This window comes from Pogoniulus pusillus, chromosome 12, assembly GCF_015220805.1.
Source record: "Pogoniulus pusillus isolate bPogPus1 chromosome 12, bPogPus1.pri, whole genome shotgun sequence".
In the NCBI taxonomy this organism is placed as follows: Eukaryota; Metazoa; Chordata; class Aves; order Piciformes; family Lybiidae; genus Pogoniulus; species Pogoniulus pusillus.
The window spans coordinates 3,296,247-3,302,607 of record NC_087275.1 but is presented as its reverse complement, the minus strand read 5'-3'; the positions used below and the strand labels follow the sequence as shown (position 1 = coordinate 3,302,607).

Below are 6,361 nucleotides of genomic sequence, written 5' to 3'. Positions count from 1 at the left end.
CTCCCCCATAGGCTCTTACTCTTCCCACCTATCATTTATGTTCTGGAACAGTTTTCAAACAAAGCCTAGGAGAGTGGCTATGGGAAGCTACAAGTTTTAAGTCATATGAATAAAATTTACTTTTAAGCCTTGAATTAAATCAAGAAGGGGAATGGGACCATTGTAGTATACACAGTGGAGGGGAGCACCACAGCTGTGGCATACACCAAATCTATAGCAATTAAGATAAACACATTTGTAATATATAAGGTAAACAGTAGCTGTGCTCTTTGACTTGACACTGAACTCTAGCAAGAAGTCCTAAACCTTAGTTCCACTTCAGCAAGGAGAGAAAACAAACTTGAGACAGCACAGAAAGTTAATCTCTAACTCCTAAGAACAGTAGATTCCAGTGATACACACTCCACACAGAAATGGAACAAAATCCTCTCCACTTGTGCTGGTTTGTGTGTTCACTGCCCCCACACACTTAAGAAAATCACCCAGACTAGACTCAGCTGAGCTGGGAGTTAAGGAATGAAGCTATATTTAAAGCTTAGCACAAGATACAAGCAGTGAGTTGCAATATATACAGAAATATACAAGTTAAAAAGTAATACAGGAACACAACAGAGCCCCAGGAGGGGCTCCCTAACACCCTTCCACCTTCCTCCCAGCCCTCTACCTTATCCCAGACTTTGCCTTGCATTCAAGGTGAGTTTGGAGAGTGGGTCAGGAGGGGTAGGAAGCAGATGGATTAGTTAGGCACCAAGTTAGAGAGAGAGAAGTGCATGCAGCCAGAGCCAGAGAGCAACTGTGTTATCTATGTTTGTGTTCTTGTTCTTATCCATCTCAGCAAGCCTATGAGTGCAGCAGACATCACCAGTGTTTCCTTTTCACAGCCTAGCATCTAACTCCTCTCACTAAAATATCCCAGTTAGGCTCTAACTAGCACACCAGGCAGCAGATACCAGCCAGGTCCTAGATCACCTCTAGCCAAATCTTCAGGGCTGACAAAAAAACAAACATGATGCTTGCACTGAGGTAATACAAAAGCTTATTTAATTCCAGACTCAAAACATTTAACTCCAGAATTGCCATTCTCTGAATTCCAATCACAAGTTGATTGTCAAAAGAAAAACCACATTTCCTTGGTGTGAAGATGTCCTTCTAACAGTAGGAGGTCTTACCTCAGACAGCCTACGATGCAAGTTCCAATGTCCCTAGGAATGGGTGTACCAAGCAGCGCTCTTATGCCTTGTCAATCATCATCTCACAATCAATGCATGCATCCCTTTTTCCTTCAAGCTATGGCTTGAACCGCAACAAAATGAGCCACAGAGCTTGACAATGACACTTGCAGAAGTTCAAAGCCTGCTGGAACACACTGAATAGTCCTGACTCTTCAAGTTTTGCAGTCCACAGGAGTTCATCATTTGAAAGGACAGGGAGCAGTGTGTGACTGCAGTCTTTACTCAGAGGGCCATATGCTTTTCTGGGGCTTGTTTGTGTGCTAAATAGAGGAAGAGGATACTGGAGAGTGCACTGACCAGGAATATCACATCAAACCAGCGATGATAGAAGTTGAACTGGAGCTCTCCCAGCACTTCAGTAATGATAATGCGGTACTCCGGAGGCATACTCATGCGGATCAGCAGCACCGACGACACGAAGTACATACCCTGCAAATGGCAGGAGAGAAAGTCAGGGTGGGCCCACAGCTGCTCATGTGGCTAACGTGGATCACAGGCTCACAGGATGTTAGGGGTTGGAAGGCACCCAAGGACATCATCGAGTCCAAGCCCCCTGCCAGAGCAGGACCACACAATCTAGCACAGGTCAAAGAGGAACACATCCAGACAGGCCTTGAAAGGCTCCACAAAAGGAGCCTCCACAATCTCTCTGGGCAGCCTGTGCCAGGGCTCTGGGACCCTCACAGTAAAGAAGTTCCCCCTTGTGCTGAGCTGGAACCTCCTGTGATGCAACTTACACCCATTGGTCCTTGTGCTATCCCAGGCAGCAGTGAGCAGAGCCTGTCCCCCACTCCTGGCAGCCCTCAGATACTTATAAATATTGATTAAATCCTCTTTAAGTCTTCTCTTCTCCAGACTAAAAAGCCCCAAGTCTCTTAGCCTCTCCTCACAAGGCAGTGCCCTCCAGTCCCCTCATCATCCTCATAGCCCTGCACTGGACCCTCTCCAGCAGATCCCTGTCCCTCTGCAACTGGGGAGCCCAAAACTGAAGGCAGTACTCAAGATGGGATCTCAGCAGGGCAGAGTAAACGGGGAGGAGAACCTCCCTTGATCTGCTGGACACACTCCTCCTAGCACACCCCAGGATCCCATTGGCCTTCTTGGCCACAAGGGCACATTGCTGTGCCATGGATGTTCTCCACCAGCACCCCCAGGTCCCTCTCCACAGGGCTGCTCTCCAGCAGTCACCTCCCAGCCTGGACTGCTGCAGTTTATTATCCCTCCCCAGGTGCAGGACTCTGCACTTGTCCTTGTTGAACCTCATCTGGTTCCTCTGTGCCCAGCTCTCAGTCTGCCCAGGGCTCTCTGGATGGCAGCACAGCCTGCAGCTGTCTCAGCCAAGCCTCCCAGCCTGGTGTCATCAGCAGACTTGCTGAGCAGACTCTGTTCTCTCATCCATGTCATTGATGAAGATGTTGAACAGGACTGGCCCCAGCACTGATCCCTGGGGGACACCACTGGTCACATGTCTCCAGCTGGACCTGGCACCATTGATCACCACCCTCTGAACTCTCTCTTTCAACCAGTTCCTAATCCACCTCACTGCCTGCTCTTCCATCCCACACTTCCTCAGCTTGCTCACTAAAATGTCATGGGAGAGGGTGTCAAAGGCCTTGCTAAGGTCAAGGCAGACTACATCCACTGCTCTCCCTGAATTTACCCACTCAGTTATGGCATCATAGAATGCTACCAGGTTAGTCAACCATGACTTCCCCTTGGGAAATCCATGCTGACTACTCCTGAAAACCTTCTTCTCTTCCAAGTGCCTTGAGGTGCTCTCCAGCAGGAGCTGCTCCATCATTTTTCCAGGGATGGAGGTGAAGCTGACTGCTCTATAGTTTCCTGGAACCTCTTTCCTGCCCTTTTTGAAGACTGGAGTGACATTGACTCTCCTCCAGCCAATCAGCATACAAAGATCTGCACACCCCCCCAAATACACATGCATAAATAGACACAGGCAGGCCCATGGTCCTACATACTCACCATTATCTGTGCTAAAAGCAGAACAATAACGTTGGAGGATTTGCTACTGGAAATGGCATAGAAAAACTAAGGGGAAGAGGAAAAAAAGAACAGTCAGGTAAGTGTGATGTGCCTTAGGGCAGCATGAAAGGGATGTACCATGCAGTACTCTTCCATTAAATGATTAGTTTGTAATGTAATGACAGCACCAGGGGGAATGGGTTTAAACTGGCAGAAGGGAGATTCAAAGTAGATGGTAGGAAAGGGTTGTTTGCAGTGAGGGTGGTGAGACTCTGGCACAGGTTGCTCAGGGAGGTTGTGGAGCACAGAAGCACCCAATGTGATCAAAGATCACATTGGGTGCTTCTGTGCTCCACAACCTCCCTGGGCAACCTGTGCCAGAGTCTCACCACCCTCACTGCAAACAACCCTTTCCTACCATCTACTTTGAATCTCCCTTCTGCCAGTTTAAACCCATTCCCCCTGGTGCTGTCATTACATTACAAACTAATCATTTAATGGAAGAGTACTGCATGGTACATCCCTTTCATGCTGCCCTAAGGCACATCACACTTACCTGACTGTTCTTTTTTTCCTCTTCCCCTTAGTTTTTCTATGCCATTTCCAGTAGCAAATCCTCCAACGTTATTGTTCTGCTTTTAGCACAGATAATGGTGAGTATGTAGGACCATGGGCCTGCCTGTGTCTATTTATGCATGTGTATTTGGGGGGTGTGCAGATCTTTGTATGCTGATTGGCTGGAGGAGAGTCAATGTCACTCCAGTCTTCAAAAAGGGCAGGAAAGAGGTTCCAGGAAACTATAGAGCAGTCAGCTTCACCTCCATCCCTGGAAAAATGATGGAGCAGCTCCTGCTGGAGAGCACCTCAAGGCACTTGGAAGAGAAGAAGGCTATCAGGAGTAGTCAGCATGGATTTCCCAAGGGGAAGTCATGCTTGACTAACCTGGTAGCATTCTATGATGCCATTACTGAGTGGGTAGATTCAGGGAGAGCAGTGGATGTAGTCTGCCTTGACCTGAGCAAGGCCTTTAACACCATCTCCCATGACATTTTAGTGAGCAAGCTGAGGAAGTGTGGGATGGAGGAGCAGGCAGTGAGGTGGGTTAGGAACTGGTTGCAAGACAGAGTTCAGAGGGTGCTGATCAATGGTGCCAGGTCCAGCTGGAGAGCTGTGACCAGTGGTGTCCCCCAGGGATCAGTGCTGGGGCCAGTCCTGTTCAACATCTTCACCAATGACATGGATGAGAGAACAGACAGTCTGCTCAGCAAGTCTGCTGATGATACCAAGCTGGGAGGCTTGACTGAGACAGCTGCAGGCTGTGCTGCCATCCAGAGAGCCCTGGGCAGACTGAGAGCTGGGCACAGAGGAACCAGATGAGGTTCAACAAGGACAAGTGCAGAGTCCTGCACCTGGGGAGGGATAACAAACTGCAGCAGTCCAGGCTGGGAGGTGACTGCTGGAGAGCAGCCCTGTGGAGAGGGACCTGGGGGTGCTGGTGGAGAACATCCATGGCACAGCAATGTGCCCTTGTGGTCAAGAAGGCCAATGGGATCCTGGGATGTGCTAGGAGGAGTGTGTCCAGCAGAGCAAGGGAGGTTATCCTGCCCCTCTACTCTGCCCTGATGAGACTTCATATTGAATACTGTGTTCAGTTTTGGGCTCCCCAGTTTCAGAGAGGCAGGGATCTGCTGGAAAGGGTCCAGCAGAGGGCTATGAGGATGATGAGGGGACTGGAGGGCACTGCCTGGTGCTAAGAGACTTGGGGCTTTTTAGTCTGGAGAAGAGAAGACTTAAAGAGGATTTAATCAATGTTTATAAGTATCTGAGGGCTGCCAGGAGTCGGGGACAGGCTCTGCTCACTGCTCCCTGGGATAGGACAAGCAGCAATGGGTGTAAGCTGCATCACAAGAGGTTCCACCTCAACACAAGGGGGAACTTCTTTACTGTGAGGGTCCCAGAGCCCTGGCACAGGCTGCCCAGAGAGGCTGTGGAGGCTCCTTCTCTGGAGCCTTTCAAGGCCTGTCTGGATGTGTTCCTCTGTGACCTGTGCTAGATTGTGTGGTCCTGCTCTGGCAGGGGGCTTGGACTCGATGATGTCCTTGGGTGCCTTCCAACCCCTAACATCCTGTGAGCCTGTGATCCACGTTAGCCACATGAGCAGCTGTGGACCCACACTGACTTTCTCTCCTGCCATTTGCAGGGTATGTACTTCGTGTCATCGGTGCTGCTGATCCGCATGAGTATGCCTCCGGAGTATCGCATTATCATTACTGAAGTGCTGGGAGAGCTCCAGTTCAACTTCTATCATCGCTGGTTTGATGTGATATTCCTGGTCAGTGCACTCTCCAGTATCCTCTTCCTCTATTTAGCACACAAACAAGCCCCAGAAAAGCATATGGCCCTCTGAGTAAAGACTGCAGTCACACACTGCTCCCTGTCCTTTCAAATGATGAACTCCTGTGGACTGCAAAACTTGAAGAGTCAGGACTATTCAGTGTGTTCCAGCAGTCTTTGAACTTCTGCAAGTGTCATTGTCAAGCTCTGTGGCTCATTTTGTTGCGGCTCAAGCCATAGCTTGAAGGAAAAAGGGATGCATGCATTGAATGTGAGATGATGATTGACAAGGCATAAGAGCGCTGCTTGGTACACCCATTCCTAGGGACATTGGAACTTGCGTCGTAGGCTGTCTGAGGTAAGACCTCCTACTGTTAGAAGGACATCTTCACACCAAGGAAATGTGGTTTTTCTTTTGACAATCAACTTGTGATTGGAATTCAGAGAATGGCAATTCTGGAGTTAAATGTTTTGAGTCTGGAATTAAATAAGCTTTTGTATTACCTCAGTGCAAGCATCATGTTTGTTTTTCTGTCAGCCCTGAAGATTTGGCTAGAGGTGATCTAGGTCCTGGCTGGTATCTGCTGCCTGGTGTGCTAGTTGGAGCCTAACTGGGATATTTTAGTGAGAGGAGTTAGAGGCTAGGCTGTGAAAAGGAAACACTGGTGATGTCTGCTGCACTCATAGGCTTGCTGAGATGGATAAGAACAAGAACGCAAACAAAATACACAGTTGCTCTCTGGCTCTGGCTGCATGCACTCTCTCTCTCTAACTTGGTGCCTAACTAATCCATCTGCTTCCTACCCCTCCTG

General features: G+C 49.0%; 2 long non-coding RNA genes across 2 annotated transcripts; one reads left to right on the top strand and one right to left on the bottom strand.

Annotated features, from left to right (window-relative positions):
• Positions 1 to 1,019: 1,019 nt before the first annotated feature.
• On the bottom strand, positions 1,020 to 3,489 carry LOC135180082 (uncharacterized). Its single transcript, XR_010304264.1, has 2 exons — positions 3,216 to 3,489; positions 1,020 to 1,661 (listed from the first exon to the last, which is right to left on the bottom strand). It is a non-coding gene; the product is annotated as an uncharacterized LOC135180082 (long non-coding RNA).
• Positions 3,490 to 3,643: 154 nt separating this feature from the next.
• Positions 3,644 to 6,057, top strand: LOC135180083 (uncharacterized). The gene is made up of 2 exons (XR_010304265.1): positions 3,644 to 3,868; positions 5,416 to 6,057. It is a non-coding gene; the product is annotated as an uncharacterized LOC135180083 (long non-coding RNA).
• The last annotated feature ends 304 nt before the right edge of the window (positions 6,058 to 6,361 follow it).